Source organism: Pleurodeles waltl, chromosome 1_1 (genome assembly GCF_031143425.1).
Source record: "Pleurodeles waltl isolate 20211129_DDA chromosome 1_1, aPleWal1.hap1.20221129, whole genome shotgun sequence".
Classification (NCBI taxonomy): Eukaryota; Metazoa; Chordata; class Amphibia; order Caudata; family Salamandridae; genus Pleurodeles; species Pleurodeles waltl.
The window spans coordinates 441,414,029-441,433,014 of record NC_090436.1 but is presented as its reverse complement, the minus strand read 5'-3'; positions in this window follow the sequence as shown (position 1 = coordinate 441,433,014).

Below are 18,986 nucleotides of genomic sequence, written 5' to 3'. Positions count from 1 at the left end.
CCATTGTCAAACTGAACTCTTGCTATCAGTACCAACATCAGTACAGCTCCCGGCTACTACGTACAAGCCAGTTTACCATCAACTATAGTTACTAAAGGAATTATCAAAATATTGAAGGAATTTCACTAGTTGTGGGGTAACGCCCAGTGGATAGGATCTCCAACTGTACCTGCAGCAATGAAAACGCATCAGCAAAAACAGCCAAACAATGATAAATGATAAATCTGTCTCTGTCAACAGCAACAGCACAAAACCGCTATCACGGCCTACAAATGATACAGGAGCTCAGAATCCTCACAAAAGGTTAGCTCAGTCCAACCACGAGGGCCCAGGATCATCAGCTCTCGCAGCGTTATCAGAGTGTAGGCTGGCATCTCTGCAGGTCTCTTGAAACCAAAGTGAACCCGTGGCCCAGAGACCAATTCTAACAAACAGCCTACCACATTTGCACCCTTTAAACAGTGTCATCCGTTGTGGTCTGAATTAAATGGAGGATCATGACAACAAAGGAACTCCATCCTTTCATGTCAGTCACAGTCTGACATACAAGGAAACCCTGTTTCGTTTTAAACAGAAAATGATCAGTACTTAGCTTACTATATCACCAAAGCTCCTTTGCATGAGGGGGGTACAAGATAGAGGGGGTCATTCCGACCCTGGCGGTCCATGACTGCCAGGGCCGGGGACCGCGGAAGCACCGCCAACAGGCTGGCGGTGCTTCCTGGGCCATTCTGACCGCGGCGGTAAAGCCGCGGTCAGAAAAGGGGAACCGGCGGTTTCCCGCCGGTTTTCCCCTGGCCCAGGGAATCCTCCATGGCGGCGCTGCTTGCAGCGCCGCCATGGGGATTCCGACCCCCTTCCCGCCATCCCGTTCCTGGCGGTTTTTACCGCCAGGAACAGGATGGCGGGAACGGGTGTCGTGGGGCCCTTTAACGGGGCCCCATAATGATTTTCAGTGTCTGCATTGCAGACACTGAAAATCGCGACGGATGCCACTGCACCCGTCGCACCCCAGCAACTCCGCCAGCTCCATTCGGAGCCGGCTTCATCGTTGCTGGGTCTTTCCCGCTGGGCCGGCGGGCGGCCTTTTGGCGGTCGCCCGCCGGCCCAGCGGGAAAGCCAGAATGGCCGCCGCGGTCTTTTGACCGCAGTGCGTTCATTTGGCGGTTCCCGCCAGGTGGGCGGCTACCGCCGCCCGCCGCGGTTGGAATGACCGCCAGAGTCTTCATTCCCTTGCTCGAGCCAACTGAAGAAACCCATCAGCTCCAACTCTCAAGACCACATTCAAGTCTTAAATCTCCTCCAAAAAGCCTCTCAGTGCCTCAACCATTGTTTGTAACCCAACTGTAGTTCATAGAGTGCAACATATACTAGATTTAAACATCTCAGCTTTTGGAAGTGATTCAAACTATAGGAAGATGAGTTTGAGGGATTCACATCTGATGCCTCATTTGCCCCCTCAATAGATCCAAAACAAGGTTACTGCTAAGTTAAACCGGTCAATACAGCAATACGTAACCCAGATTTAAGTGAACAAAATGAGCTGGCAAGCTCCTTGGACAAGTCCAACTTACTATTTGAAATAAATGGAATGTCTCAAATGCAGCAAATAAATCATCCTCCCCTCTGAGAGAAGGAAGAGGCTGATCTTCAGCCTTGGTTAACCAAAAACAACTACTAAAAGAGGATAAAGACGCTCCTACAGTACATCCTGTGCTTTCTCCTAGGGGCACAATTAGCTCCACTCTTACAAAAATGATGAAGGCTCTGGAATTTCAATCAGCTATCAGTGAACAGGTTACTCTGCTCAGATCAATGCAAGAACATTTGACTGGTTAGAACTCTCTAATTAAAACCCTAATTGTGGTGGAGGCAAAACTGACAACACTAATAGAAAGTACCTTTAATTTGGCAACTATGGATGACATGATAAGTCTATTTCAACTTCTTCCCACAAAAATATGTTCAAACTTAAAATCAGAACTTGTACTAAATGCTATCCTGAACATGAAAAAATCGGCCAAACGGGGCAGAATCTTTTTTCACTACAAAACTTCCATGATCAAGTTTGCAACAGTATACAATAATATCAGCGTCTCCACAAAGGGTTTACGACCAAATAATACTCCTGAAATTGGCTGAGCTGCACAGGAAGTAAAGAAACAAGGCACAATTACGAGATCAAATGTAGTTCATATTGAAAAAAATGGAAAAAGTTAAATAAAAATGTAGAAGGGAAGAATATTGGGGCATGTAGCACTGTCAAAAGCAATACATCTGGAAAGCAAAAAACGTTTCCAATTTTCACGACTATATCAAAAGCCTACTGTGAGGTTTCTCAGTTGTCATCCAAACCTGCCAATGTTCTACCTATGAACGAAGATGCTCTTCCTAAAACAGTAACATATAGTTCTGATCTTTACAAAGACCAATTTACAGTCAGGTGTTAGCAGAAAAGATATTAACTCCTGACTCACAACCCCCTTCAACAGTATTATCAGAAAAGCATAACACAAGAGAATCATTTCTACAGGATAGATCCCCCCTGAAGGAGCCTTAAACACTTTGGGTCAGTATTGCAAGCTCCACAATCCATCTAAATATGGACATGGCGAAACAATCACAGGGGAATATGGCAGTACAACAGGCCCTGGAAGAACTTCACGGATGGGATTACAAAGTTCAAATTACAGCAAGGATGCAACCCAACTCAGAAAACAGAGCATCTATTTAACTAAGACCCTACACCGCCTGCGATGGATTTATTGTATAGGGTGGCAGATGATTTCTTACTTTTAGTTAATAAGATCTGCACACCTAATTCAGTAGAGAAACACTTACCAGCTAAAAATAATAAATTTTCTTCATGTAAATCTTGAACGAAGGACCAGTCAACATTCCAAATCGTTGCATAGTCTCTGACAAATGATACAGTTCCTAAAACCATCACAGGTAATATGCCTCACTGCATTTTAAACCAAGGCAGTCAAAATCAATGCGCTCATGTTCGAAGAGATAAGTGCAAACCAGAATCAGGCAATCATGCCCTGGTTCTCACTCCTCTATATCAACCAAGGCAGCTCCAGGATGTTCTAATGGGCAGAATCTTTTAAAAATAAGAAGGTTTTTTTCTGAACCTGAGATTAGTGACTAGAGCTCAACCAACATGATCTACAGAGGAGATCATGCACAAAATCTGGGCCAGGAAAGTACAGTTGGAGGAAGTGGGTATCTCACTAACTCAAGTGGACAAAGCAGAAAATTCTCCTATGTTTTCTCAGCCAGAGAAAATGTACTTGTCCAGGAGTAGCCCCATTCTCAAAAGAGCAGATGTAGGAAGCTGGTGTGGTGCATGGTGAGCACCTATGGTGTTATCACTTTATACCAGGTCCAGGTATCCCCTATTGGTGAAGTGTAGGCAGTGTATAGGAAGCCAGGGCTCTCTAGAGGTAGCTGTGGATGAGCAGCCAAGACTTATCTTGGAGACCTGCAAAGCTTATGCAATACCACAATAGTCACGCAGCATTTACACACATAAAAGAACCACACAGTGTTACAAAAATAAAGGTACTATATTATAGTAACACAAATACTAGAATACCGAATAGGCAATCCCAAACTGAAGCTAAGTAAACACACTATTATATACACATTAGCAATCAGTAAAAAGCATAGGCAATAGGCATTGGTAAAAGCAATAGCAAATAGTGAGGGCCCTGGGGGAGGGCCAAACCATATACTAAAAAAGTGGAATGTGAAAGGCAGTCCCCCATCCAAGGAAGTGTAATCAGTAGAAGGGAGCTAGAGAAACTAGGAACCCCAAGAAGTGAGTACCAGAGTGACCCCCTCGACTAGGAGAGCAGAGGTAAGTACCTAGTTTTCCCTAAAACCCACAGGAGGACTTTGGAAATGGATAATGTAAGACCCAACCAAGATTGGAAGGACCCAAGGGTGTATCCTCATAGAAGACAACCTGCAAAGGAAGCGGACCAAGTCCAGTTTGAGTTGGAGTGTTCGGTTATGACAGGAGTCACTACCCACCCTTCTGTGGATGCAGGCCCAGGTCGATGACAGCCAAAGAAGGTCAGCAGTGCAGCACATGAGCAGAAGGGGAGTTTCGGAAGTGATGCATGTGATGTCCCAAATTGGCAGTCGAGATGCAGTTGATTAGTGATGCTAAAAAACCACCAACAAGCCTTGGCAAATGCAAGAGATGGGGAAGAATGTTTGCAAGGCTGAAGAGGACCAGCAAAGTCCAGGGGACTCGACCCAAAGAGGGGAGTTTGTGGTGACACTCAGCAGCTGGGAGGGTCACAAGAAGAGGGGCAACCCACCTGGCAGTAGGCATAGGAGTCGCAGTGAGGCCCACTCAGGACACTTGAAGAAGAATCCCACGTCACTGAAGCAGCAGGCAGGAGTGGACCACTCCAGACCATGACCTGTGATGCAGGATCTACACAGCTCCGGAGCAAAGAAGATCCACGCAGATGGTCGTCATTGCAGTTGGTGCCTGTGGATGCAGGGGAGTGACTCCTTCACTCCAAGGGAAATTCCTTCTTACTTCTTCTGCAGGCTGAAGACTTACTGCCCTCAGAGGATGCACAGGTGCTGGAAGGAGCCAGAGAAACAATGTTGCAGAGTGGAGTTGTCAATGTGTTTGCAGACTGTAAGTTCCAGGAGGGTCCAGTGGCAGTCCAAGTGGCCAGAAGATGAGTAAACAATGCACAGGAGTCCTGCTGGAATCTTGCATGTTGAATCTGAGGACCCACCCAAGAGGGAGACCCTAAATAGCACAGAAAGGGGATTGGTCACCAGCAGGGTGGCCACCTATCAAGAGGGTGCTGTGATGTCACCTACCTGACCTGGCCACTCAAATGCTCCAAGGGGCCTCTGCCCACCTTGGATTCAAGATGGCAGAATCTAGTGGCCACTTGGAAGTGCTCTGGGCATCACCCCCAGGGTGGTGATGGACAGGGGAGTGGTCACTCCCTTTTCCTTCATCCAGTTTTGTACTAGAGTTGGGACTGGGGGTCCCTGGACTGGTGCAAACTGGTTTATGCAAGGAGGGCACTAAATGTGCCCGTCAAAGCATACCAGTGGCTTGGAGAGGATACCCATCCCAATCCATTTAAAACCTATTTCCAAGGGAAAGGGTGTTTCCTCCCTCTCCCACAGGAAATCCTTTGTTCTGCCTTCCTCTGCCTGAGCTGGTCAAGCAGCAGGAGGGCAGAAACCTGTCCGAGGGGTTGCAGCAGCGCAGACTGCCCGGAAACCACAGAAGACTGGTAGGAGTAATGCTGGGGGACCTCAAGGTGCCCCCAGAGTGCATGGAATCATACAACCAATACCGGCAATTGTACTTGAGTTTGATTCTGACATGTTTGATACCAACCATGCCCAGGTTTGGAGTTACCATTATGTAGCTGCACACCTGGGCCCAGTACACGGGTAAAATGGCTTCCACGCACTTTCGAAATCCACTGTAATGGAGCTGGAGTTCGTAGGGGCACCTCTGCTCATGCAGGGGTGCCCTCACACACAGGTACCTGCACAGTGCCCTCTGGGCTAGGATGGCCTACCATAGGGGTGACTTACAGTGACCTGGTGTAGTGACCTGTAGTGAAAGGGTGCATGCACTTTTTCATGCAGGCTGCAATGACAGGCCTGCAGACACATTTTGCAGGGGGTCCCATGAGTGGCACAATGCATGCTGCAGCCCATGGGGAACCCCGGTTGCCCCAATGTCATATGTACTTAAGGGCCATATACTAGGAACTTATATGGGGACACCAGTATGCCAATTGTGGGGTGTGCAAAGTCCTAAGCAACCAAATTTAGCGGGAGAGAGCACAATCACTGGGGTCCTGGTTAGCAGGATCCTAGTGAAAACAGTAAAAAAAAAACAATGACAGCAGGCAAAAAGTGGGGGTGACCATGCCAAAAAGAAGGTACTTTCCTACAGCAGACACAAACACTCAGTGCTCCTAATGTTAGCACTCCTCATACCAACGACCAACAACAACTCTTACACATTTGCTCTTGGAACATTTCTGGTACTGTTTGTCACCTGAAAAATCCGAAATACGGCCTCAATTCTTTTTTAAACAGGTTTGAAGTGATCTGTCTGCAAGAGTCCTGGGAAAACGATCTCTTCATTCTTCCCAATTTATTAACTTTTGAGATAAAGGCCATGAAGGTCAGATTTGGCCGTCCATTAGGTAGTCTACAAACTCTGATTAACAAACAATCCCAGCTTAACTGCATTGAAATCGAGACTAACTCCAATAAAATTTTGGCAATACAGGTGACCAATGTCAAGAAGGAAACATTATACATTATAAATATCTATTTGCCTTTTACGAAGACAGATCTAAAAAAGTCACAATAATTTTGGATTAATTAAAACATCTAAATGAATATGGCAAATATTCGCCGTACGTCTTTACTGGTGACTTTAATGAAGACCTTCTTGAAGCATTTCCGGATTCAAACATTTCCAAAGAAGGGCCGGATAAAGCTTTCTTAATTCCCCTGTTGAAGTGTCAGAGAAAAATACGAGAGTTATTCTTGGAAATTCAAACTGCTGAAAACCTTCATTGTGGAATCCATGCTCCATTGTCTCAATAGACGTTTTCAGAAAGACCAATCCACAAGAAAAACATTTGTCCCATCTAATTCAATTTCTACAATCAATTTAACGATGACTCATCTCTCACAGTTTCACTTGTGTAAAAACTACAAAATTATCACAGCGGGGGAAAGTGACCATAATCCATAGGGAATAACTGTAAAGTATTTGTTTTCTTATTTCCAGTCACTATCATCTATGCCAGCTTCTCCAACGGCCTTAAATAACAAAAAGGTAGTTTGGAATGTAAAACGGTCAAAAAAGGGGGGGGAGAGGGGGTGTCCAATGCATCAAGATGGCAGTCGTATTTTAGAAATGTTAGCCTTTGCTTTCGCCCTTTCTACCCTGCATCCTGGATATAGCAAATCCAGGGTACTCCATGCATGCCAGAGTAGCAATCGGCTGAAAAAACTGAGCAACCGACGGTGCGTGAGGTGCTGATTCCCAGAGGAGTAGGCCGTCCCATGGAATGTCGGCCGCTGCCGAGCGCGACTAAGGAATCGCTCGGCCGGCGAGGGTGTGCAAGATCTGATGAGAACTACCTGAGGTGGGGCAGCGAGGGCCTTTCCGCCCACCGCATGGAGCACCCGGGGGAGCGATATCGGCGCACCACCTGACAGAGAAGCCCTGCCTTCTTAACAGTCTACACTGGAGATGGTGCCCAGCTGGCAAAGGGGGAGGCACCTGAAGTCAGCGACACTTGCGGCACAACATTGCCCAAATAAACAATGTCACAGTCCAGGTCTGAGCCATAAAGGCGAGTGGATGATTCAAGTAAGGGAGAGACGCTACCTACGGACATTAGGTTCAGCATATTATGTGTCAATCACAACCGGCAGAGGGACGAAGAAATCCAAGAGGCTCAAATGAAACATGGGAGGGCTCTCCTTTAAAGACAGTGCAGTCGCCCCGCTCCCCAGGCGGGAGTGACCACAGCTCTTGCGGACTCGACTGCAGCATCCAGCAGGTGAGCCCACACAGACTTAGCTCGAATCCTTCTTCCTGCTGTCACGAACCTCCGAACATTAGGAAGTGTCACAATGGGCAAGGATAAACCAGCCCAGTCTACCTCAGCGCAAAGACGCATGGAACAATTCACCATTGGCTCAGGTTCGAGTTCTACAGAGGACCTGGGGCCAGGTGGAATATCCCTACCTGCAGGAGACTTGGCTACAATTCTCCAGGCTATTCATGCCGCCCAAACAGCGATAGAGACAAAATTTGGGGAGGTCAGAGTTGATGTGGTGCTGGTGTGCCAAGACCTCCGCAACGCAACGGCAAGGATCACGGAGGCTGAATCCAGAAAATCCAGGATGGAAGATGAAGTGAATGCCCTTAAATCTCAAGTATCTCAGCTGCTGGTTCGGAAGTCTGAGTTGCACCGCAGAGCTGAAGACGCTGAAAATCACTCAAGAGGCAATACCATCCAAATAATATGCATACCTGAAAATACAGCAGGCTCATCCATGGCATCCTTTTTGGAAGACTGGTATAAAACCTGGGTGCCACTAAACTGCCTCACACCTTGGTTTGCCATAGGGAGAGCTCACAGGTTAGGCCTCCACCTGGATCACCGCCAAGACCGGCGATACTCCAGTTCTTCAATTACAAAGACAGAGACGCTGTGCTGCAGGAGGCTCATTCTAGGGGACGAGCTGAGCTGTAACGGAGCAAAAGTCCTCGTGTTCCCAGATTACACCAAAGTAGTCCAGCAACAGCACAGGTCCTATGCAGAGGTTAAGCAGAAGTTGAGGATAAAGGAGGTACCTTATCATCTTCTCTTCCCGGCTAGACTTATAGTGGTTCACGACAATAAATCCCTTTTTTTTTAGACTCCCACGGCAGCCTGGACATGGTTAATGGAGGAGATCCTACTGGCCTCCTCTGGCCGCAGCTCCCCACTGGGCCGTAGGGTACCAAACTTGGACAACCAGATAATACGGTCTAAAAATCAACTGTAACGTACGCGTTCTGGGAGGTGCAGAATGCAGCACAGGTCTGTGTCTAGTTCTTCCTCGGCCCTTCCATGGGGTCCACTCTGCCGGTGGTCCACCGGATGTGGCGGATGAATGCATTGCGCAAACCCTATATTCAACAATTGCAGAAAGTTATTTGGGAATACTTTGTTCTTAACAAAGGCTCAGTTTAATCAATGGGTACCCTCTGGGAGGCGAGCAAGGCGGTGGTGCAGGGTATGGCCAAGGGACTCATCTTATTTCAAGAAAATGCTACACATCACCCAATTAGAAACCCGAGCCATCCAGCTGAAAACCAAACAATCTACGCAGCCAAGTAATGAGGTAAACCAGCAGCGTTTGCTTATATGGGAAGAAACACAAGATCACTCTTTGGAAGCTGCTAAACACCTTTTCCGTGCATCTAATGCCTGGGTACATGGGGGATAAAAACAGGTACTGGTTGGTTTTGCACCACCAATCCTCTAGAATCATCCCTGAAATCATTGATGCACAGGGGAGAACGGTTACCAAGCTGCAAGATGTGGCAGATACATTTGCTTCCTATTACAAGGTGTTACATAGGGCCTCACTGACGATTAATTCAGATCATGCTCATCAATTCTTGACGGATGTTCCCCTCCTTGAACTGCCCCAGGAAGAAGCAGACATCCTATATGAACCCATAACAAGGGAGGAAGTAAGCAAGGCAATTTCTTCACTGGGAACCGTATAAACTCCCGGACCAGATGGGTTTCCATCGGAGCACTACAAAGTATTTTGGGATGACCTGGCGCCTCACCTTAATGCCTTATATGATGACGTTGACCAACTAGGCTCCTTTCCAGAGGGAATAGACATGGCCACTATTGTTGTGCTTCCCAAAACTCAGTCACCGTCGCAGTCATGTGTTGATTACAGGCCAATCTCTTTTATTAATAGTGAAATACAAATCTATGCCATGATTCTCACGTCCCACCTTAAGAGAGTCCTGCAACTATTAATCCATCCTGATCAATGTGGATTTATGACTAATCGAAGCACACAGCACTGTGTGTGTCGTCTTCATGTTGCCCTGGCACAGCATCACCAATTGCCCTCTGATTTGGCACTTTTCTTTGTTGATTTTGAGAAGGCCTTCAATACAGTGGACTGGGGTATCTGCACCTGGTTCTGCTGCGTGCTGACATGGGACCCTGATTTCGTTGATTGGTTCACACCTTGTACACTAACCCAATGGCTCAAGTTCAGATTAATGGTATCCTACCTCCTGCTTTTCCTATTTGCCGGGAGATGCATCAGGACTGCCCCTTATCCCCGCTTCTTTTAGCCCTGTCCATTGAGCCTCAAGCACAATTGATCAGAATAGATCCACTGTACAGAGGGTGGAAGTGTGATCCCGCATAATAAGATCGAGTGGCTCTCTACGCCGATTACGTCCTCCTATGTATGACGGAACCCGGAGGTTCTGGCCCACAGAATTTTCATCTTCTGCGTTGCTTTGAGGAGGCGTGGGGGCTACGAATGAACCCAGCCAAGTCAGTACTGGTGCCACTGGTGCCATCAGGGGAGTGCTATGCCTGGCAGGAGGTGGTGCCTATACGTCGGTTGAGTTTCAAATATTTAGGTATCTGGGAGGCCCTCCTCCCAGAGCTGGCATGGTCTCTGAATCCTATTCCCCTGGTATCTCGGGTCAATGCGGACCTAATGCGATGGCAAACATTACCACTAAATGCTTTGGGCCATGTGGCACTGTACAAAGTGATGATACTGCCGCGTTTTTAATATGTGCTTCAGAACTTCCCATTTCCAATCCCACGCTCCTGGTTCCGAGCACTAGATAGAGCAGCAACCTCATTTCTTTGGCGTGGAACTAGACACCAAATTTGCATCACAACACTGTCAGAGTGGGGTGCACAACGTGGGCATGGCCAACCCTTACTTATACTATTTGGCGACACAGCTGTTGGTCATTCATGACTGGTTTAATGGGGGTTGGACTGATCCAGAATTTCAACTTGAATTAACCTTGCTTAGCTTCCCACAAATTTTAGATCTCCTCTATGGCACACCGCTCCCCCACAAATTAGATTCGGTTACTAGAGTGGTTTCCTTGCCTGGCACATGGCCCTACATCATACATGTTGGAAAAACGTCATCACCCAGCAGACCTCCTTGTGGCAGGGCATGTGGCTGAAGGAATCGGCTACCTTTTGCGGGTTCAGGAAATGGGACTGGCTGGGCATTCCACACTTGGGAGATATGTGGGGGTGGGATCGATGCGGTCCTTTCAGGACCTACAGACCACGCATCAACTCTCCGTACACAATTCTATAAATACCTCCAGCTTCGTCATGCCCATAATGTACACCTGTCTCACACTGACACATGACCTGAATATAGTCCATTGGAGGCCAAATTGCTCATGGGGGCTTTCAGGAAAAAAAGTGTGTCCCAAATTTATAAAATGTGAATTAATCATGCTCCGGGCGACCTAGACCATCTCAGAGCTAAATGGGAGGGATGGCTGAGCCCCCTTGAAGAAGCAGACTGGCAGGATGTATTGATGGCGCCATGACTAATAGCCATATCATCTAGACTGCAACTAATACAAATGTATTTTCTGTATGGGCCATACCTCTTTCTTGTCCGGCTGTATCGAGGGGGACTCCGTTCCACTTCCCGCCGTTCTAGGTGCTCAGAGGACTCTGTGGACTTCTTTCACATGGTTTGGAAATACCCCTGTATTGTAAAATACTGGAGAAAGATATTGCATGAGCTTAATGCGGTGATGGGGTGGGGGCAACAGATGTCCCCAGCGATGGTCCTATTAGGTACAATGGAGGGAGCAGAGGAGTCGAGAGCTGACCAAACATTCATGGGAACTGCCCTGAAGGTAGTGAAATGAAACATTGCAGCCAACTGGAATTCCTCCGCTGCAAGGTCCCTCCCAAAGTGGAGGCGTGGGGTCGACCGGTGTGCAAGACAGGAAAAAACGGTTTATGAGGCAAGGGGATGCCCTCACAAATATACAAAGGTATGGGGGAAATGTTTGGGTCTCCTCCCATGAACAATTAGAGATACAGAATATTTGTTGTATAACAATAGCAGGTGATAAGTGAGTTTGGCCCATATTTACACTTTTTGACGCAAAACTGAGCAAACGCAGTTTTGGGTAAAAAAAGTACAGCGCCAGCTTTCGTCATTCCGGAGTGTCAGCCAGGCGCCATATTTATGGAATGCCGCAAGCCGGCGGAAAGGGTGGGCAAGCGTAAAAAAATAATGAAGCTAGTCGGGTGGGGGTGGCGGTATGGGAGAAGAGGGTTTTGCACCAAAAAATGACGTTAGGCTGGTTAGAGGCAACAAAAATGCCTCTAACCAGCCTAGCATCATTTTCTGACGCAAAACCTTAATGGCCAGCACAGGGGACCGGTGTCCACTGGGCATGGCCATTGCACCCTGTGTCATGCAGGGGGCCCCAAGTTGGGCCCACAATGACACTTTCATTTAAAAAATAAAACACTTACGTATACTTACCATACTTACCTGGGATAGGGTCCCCCATCCTCCGGATTCCATCTGGTGTGGGTGGGGATGTCCCTGGGCCTTGAGGAGGGCACATGTGGACCCATTCCATAGTGTTCAACCATGAAAATGGTCCACAGGTCCCCTAACGCCTGGTTTGACCCAGGTGTTAAATAATGTTGCAATTATTGCACCATTATTTAGGCCCTTCTCCCACCTGTGTGTCATTTTAGCACAGGGGGATAAATATGGGGCTATGGGATTAGCACAATTTTTTAGATGGGAACGCCTACCTTGCATCTGATAGCTGCAAGGTAGGTTCACACATCTAAAAAATGGTGCAAACTACAATAAGTTGACGTTAGATGTGTCTAGCATAAAAATATAAATATGGAGTTAAGTTTGAGCTGAATTAGCATAAAAGAAAATGACCCTAATTCAGCAGAAAGCAAGTATAAATATGGGCCCTTGTGTGTTGTACTGAGAATTTCCCAGCTGCCTATACGTTGTTAATTTTATGCTGACGGAAGGTGTGTCTTCCCTGTGTTTTCTTTCCCTTATAAAAGCCAATAAAAATGTGTTTTTAAAAAAAACCTGTCATAAAAGATAGCCTCTCCATTAACAAATCCAATGCTTGGAGAAGCGCTGAATGAACTCAGCAATTCTAATGGAACGAATGGCTTGTGGAAAGAAACTTGTGTTAAAATTACAAAAATCTATTTTCTTTTACATTTTATTTATCCATGGGTAGAAAAAATCCATGCATATAATAAAAAGCTGAAGAAATGTACACATTTATTGATAATTCATTTAACCTTATCCTTTATGATTTTCCAAAATAATGCAAATATAATTCCCAAAGAACCTATCACTGCATTTGCATAGAGATATTAATAGACCAATAACTCACAGGCGTCTCCAGTTTCTTATTGATATAGAAAACTGTACTTAGGGAAAGCTGTAACTCTTCCCCCCTCCCCCAATACCCTGACCTACTAGATCGAATCCCACCAGTTGTGCCAAATCTCCCCAAATTCCTTTAAGGGCTCCCACCCTCTGAGCATACAACTGCTCCGATCGTCTTACCGGAACCATCCTTGCCTGCCACAGGCTAAGTGTTAGAACTTTGGAGGATCTCCATCTATGAAGTATCAATGATTTGGCAATTAATATGGTGATGAAAAATAAATTGCTGCTGGCACAAAGTTAGCTAATTCATTGGTGAGGCCAGACCAAAGAGAATGCCACGCAATTCCGAATCAATCTTGATTTGCAGCTTATCTCTAATGAAGCCAAATATCTCCTGCCAGAACTTCACCCAAGCAGGGCAAATTGCAGAAACATGGGGCCAATGCCCCTTTGTGCCCGCATCTAAAACACGCTGGGGAGATGGAGGGGAACATTCTTTGTAGTTTCGAGGGGTGAAATAGAGCATCCACCTGAAGAAAAAGACAATTCTTTTGAAATTTGCGCCTCAAATTGCTTTCCAAGCCATTTGATTATGACATTGCCAAGTCTACCTATTGAGTCTGGGATCTTTTAAGGCCTGTAAATTAGTCAGATGTACTAGGTCTTACGAGAGGAGACAATACCAGTTCCTTTTACCGGTGAGAGAAGACACAAAATATGCCTGACTGATATCTTCCCTAAAAGAGTTCTGAGGCAGATTGTATCTCCTTAAAAATGACTAATTTGTAAGAAAGAGAATAGCAAATTAGGGGAGACCGCTGTACTTTTGTCGAAAAGTTGCTTTCATGATATCACAGTGTCTGACACCATAAAGCTGCGAAGCCTCATACATCCCTCACTTCATGATAGATGAATTGTCCAGTTGTAGCCCCACTCAAAGACGATCCCAAAGGCGCATTAAAGGATAAGACAAAGGGAGTTGGTATTCCTCCTTAAATTGAGTGAACCTAAAAGTGACAATCCATGGGAGTTTATACCCAGTATGCTTGGGCGGTCTTGGAATTTTTGTGAATGAGGAAAGCTGAGAATCAACCTCACATGGCATCTGATGAAGGTAAAAATAGTCTGATGAATTTGAAGAATCCACTGCACATAACAGCCAATCCAAAATGGCCACCTGGTAATACTTTTTCAGGTTCGGTAAGGCAAGTCCTCCATTTTCGTGTTTCAGTTGGAGTGTCATTAGTTTGGTGCATGCTGCCTTCCCTTGCCTTAAGAAATAATGTAGGGCCACATTGAACTCATTAAAAAAGGTGCAGGGAATTTTAATTATCACATTTGTAAAAATGAAAAAAGGGGAGAATTGTCATTTAACCATGCCCTATTATAGGGAGGGGCAATTGCTGCCACTGTTGCAGCAAAGCGTTACCTTTTCTGAAGGTAGTAATGTCTTTCAGTCTATACAGGTCTGTGAAGTTTTCAGTGATATATATACCTAGATATCTAATTGAACATGTAGCTGAATATTGAGGTTGCATAGTGGCAGGTAGGAACCATGGCAAGCTAATAAAAAGAAGAGCTTCATATTTACTCTGGTTTATTTTGTAACCACATAAGTTGAAAAAATTCTGAATCCTAGACAGCGCATTAGCGATATTTTGCTCTTCTGCCGCTAGATAGAGGATCAGATCACCCAAAAATAATTTCACCTTGGGTGCTCCTTCCATCCGGGACCTTATCTGAACAGCCTGAGTGCGCCCACCAAAGGTTCTATGAATAGCGCAAACAGAACTGGTGACATCAAGCACCCTTGCATTGTGCCACATTGAATAGAAACACGTTCTACCATCTGTGTGTTGATTATGATTTAAACTTGGGCCTTTTGTTAAAGCTTCTCTATTAAGGTGACAAATTTCTGTGGAAAATCAAAATTCAATAAAATTGAAAACAAAACTTGCCATTGTACTAAATCAAAGGCTTTTTCGGCGTCGACCATTATGATCACTGCCTTTATGGGATTTTTTGAATAATAATCGATTGCCTGCACTAGCAAATTACTATTAGATTATATTTGTCTACCCGGCAAAAATCCACATTGATCAGAACAGACCAGTGTGGAAGCTGATGTTGTGAGCCTAGAGGAGATTATTTCCGCAAATATTTTATAATCACTGTTTAGTAAACTTATGGGACAGTAAGAGCTGGGTTTATCTGGGGGTTTATCTTTTTTTTTATCTCACTATTATGGCTTGCGTGAAGGAACTAGGAATCTCGCCTCCTACTAGAATTTCATTGACTAGTGAAGCTAAAAACGTCAGTATTTGGGCTTCAAAAACTTTGCAAACTTTTATGGGCAGACCTTCACAGCCGCCAGCCTTGGCATTAGCTGAGGATCTAATAGCATTCTGAACTTCCATAGATGTAATGGGAGAAAGGATGCTAGTCTGAACCTTGCTAGTTAACGTCGACAAGTGTACGGAACTAAATATTCCTTGATATTGACCAATGAAGGCTTTTTGAGCGAGGTATATGTTCTTGTATAGTGGTCAAGACGTCTGTGCCCACCTGCTGTGATTGAGTGACCATCCCACCATCTGACTCATCATAAATAGTCTTAATAATCTCATTATTTCTTTTTTCCTAATTGACCCCACTAAGAATCACCCTAAATACTTCTTCCTAAAGTTTTGGGAAACAAGTTTCTTGATTTACAATTTCTTTGGATGTAAAAAAATTCCTGAAGTTCCAGCAGGCTCGTAGGACCCCCGAAAACACATATGTTGATTGACCGGAAAGGTGATTGGCTAAAGCCTGATCTAATTCCACCTATAAAGCAGATACTTGATTTCTACTGAACGTATTGGTTCAGACTTGAAAGGTTATTGCTTCCCTTCTAGAAGCCCCCCGCACTGCGAAGCTCAAGGCAGTGCCTATATTCCTTTTGAAAAATGCGTCAATAAGTCAAAAATTACAAAAATCATTAACGATCATTTGACTGCACAAAATTTTAATACAAATTTACAATCTCGAGGAAGACAGTTTTTCAGGCTATTCAACAGTATATCAATTATAAAACAGAAATATAGAAGATTCTTGCAACATCTGCTTACTTTTCCACAAAGTATAGAGAGATCCAGTGTAATTAAGGAGTTAAGGTGATTTACAGGAAGTCTGTAAATGAGAAAAAATGAGGAAGCTACTATAAAGTGGGCTAAATTACATAAAGCAATTGCAACAAATCATTCCAAAAAATGTTGGTATTTAGTGGGAACGGGATCTTCCTCTTACAGACCAGTAATGGATCTTATTTTTCATCAGGTACCAGGGAAACGTTTCTAAAATCCCATTTTGCGAGTCATGACTCTCCACCATGCATTCTAAGTCAATATGTCAATAATGGGGATGGAACTATCAGAAACTCAGCTTGCTCCACTAATAACAAAAAGCAAGACCTCCCCTGCCCCTGGACCCAATGGGATTCCTATTGATGTAATGAACCAACATCCAATGATGAGGAGCAGGATACAGAAGCCCATGTTTGAGCATGTCTTGCAGTCTGGCAAGGTACCACTGTCATGGCAAGGGTCAATAATCCAACCACTTCACAAAAAGGGAAGCCAGAAAAATACTGCAAATTTCTGCCTGATAGCTCTCTTAGATGCCGGCAGCATGATGAGCAGGATGTGCAACTTTAGACAACATAGTTGCATTGGCTCCCCTTATTGAGAAAGTACTAAAGAAAATCACTTTTTGTTTGCTTTGTGGATTACTTCTCGGCATTCGTAAACCGAAATCATCTTTGGTAAAAGCTCCTATCATTGGACATGGATTCCAGTTTGTTGCATCTGATAATAGATCTACACACCAAAACTTGGATTCAAATCAAGTTGTCAACCAAACAGCATGACTCCCTCAAAATCACCATCGACAATGCGCTAAAACAGAGGTGCATACTTGCCCTATCTCTCTTTTCATTATAAATCTCTGACTTGGGCAATTATATTTAAAAAATCTGAATTATTGCTGCCAAAAGAGTGGAATTGTCTAGTCAGTTATCTGGCATATGCAGACGACCTTGCAATCTGCTCACAGACCCCTACTGGATTACAACATCAGTTTACTGCACTTACTGAATATAATCCAAGTCATGTTTTCTCAGCTAACATAAAGAAAACAAAGATAATCTTGTTTGGGAAGGGTCCACAAAAAATTCAAATGGAAGTTAGATAATAATACAGTGGAGCCACTAACTCTAACGGCTACTTGGGCTTTCAGTTTAACAAACATCTGACAGCAGTACATCATTTAAATACACTAAAAATAAAGGCCATTGCCATAATAGAAGCCTTGAGAAGGCTCTCACAAGTTTATGGAGGGCACACTATCAGACCAACCATCTTAGCCTTTAGAGCCAAATTAATTCCTCTTATGAGTTATGCTTCAACAGGTCTAAATGAAAAGAAGATTAATAAGATAGGTCCAACACTCATTGAAAATGTCTGCTCTCTATTAAATTTACAAAGTTCTACTCCACATGCCATGATCAGACTTGAATTAAGTCTTTCATCCTTTGAAGTGGTTCTCTGGATACACACAATCAACAACGTAAGCAATTGTGTCTCTGCAAGTTCAAATTCCCTGCAAGGGTTGATATACCAAGAGCTGACACAGATTTCTGTGACCAACGTGTGTGTCTCTTCAATCAATATTTTTCTCTAGGATCATACTCTACCAGATATACAGGATCTGCTGCAAATGTCATAATCAGCCCATAAGAGAGTTGTTAGAGAAAGTCTTCAGGAGTCCTTTTATCTCACCGATTTATTAAAAGCTTCTCAATACAAAGACTCAAAGCTTATCATGGAATCTTACTTCCAGTCAAAGTAGTACATTAATTCTAATTTAGAGGCACCAACAAAACAGAAATATTTAAGATTTTGTCTACTAAATATTCCTCTGAAAGAGTTTGAAAGCCTCTGGAATTCCACATATAGTACCCCAAATTGTAGACTTTGTAATACTGCAAGGAATCTTTGAACTATAATATCTGTCTTTGTCCCAAGTTGAGTGACCTTCTCAGCAAGTATTTATTCCCTTCCTTCAGGAAGCTATCTTTGCGTACTGCAAAGGAGGCAACTTTAGCTTTTTTCATGATTCAATCACACGCTTTTATAGGGAAGCTAATCAAATGTATGGCTATAATCTATTTGAGACTCAAATTAAAAGATAACAAATAATGGGCTTATAAAGGAAGTTGAACATATTTTATGTACTTTATTGAATGCACTTTAGTAGTTGGAGAAAGCTAGGCTTATTTTATGAATTTTAACTGTTTCTTCTAGCTTCTCTTTTGACAATCTCAAACAGTTTTAGAGGGAAACTATTAAACTTTTATGACATAATGTATGAGAGACTCAAACTAAAAGATATTAAATAATGGGCCTGTAAGGGAAGTTGAATATATTTTATGTACTTTATTGATTGCATTTTAGTAGCTGGGGAGAGGCACTCCTATTTTATGAATATTAATGTAAATCTCAAATTAAAACATTTTAAATAATGGGCCCGTGAGGGAAGATCAATATATTTTATGTACTTTACTGAATGCATTTAAATAGCTGGAGAAAGACAGACTTATTTTAAGAATATGAACTGTTTCTGCTAGAGTGTCTTCTGCTTGTGCTGTCGAAAGTATTGATTTTAACAATATAGATTATGTATTGTATTAGTCCGAATTATGTTCGTGTATTTTGTACCAAACTGTATATTCTACACAACAAAAGAACTTACTTACTTAACTGATAAAACCCTACCAAAAGGGAAACACCCCCTATCAGTGTTAATATGTAAACACTGATAAGCTCCTGCACAACCACAAACCAAAATGGCATTAAAAGAAAGAAAGTGAAAGAGAATGGGTCATTTTTATTTCTTCTGAACAGGCAAACACAATATAACTTTGTTAGACG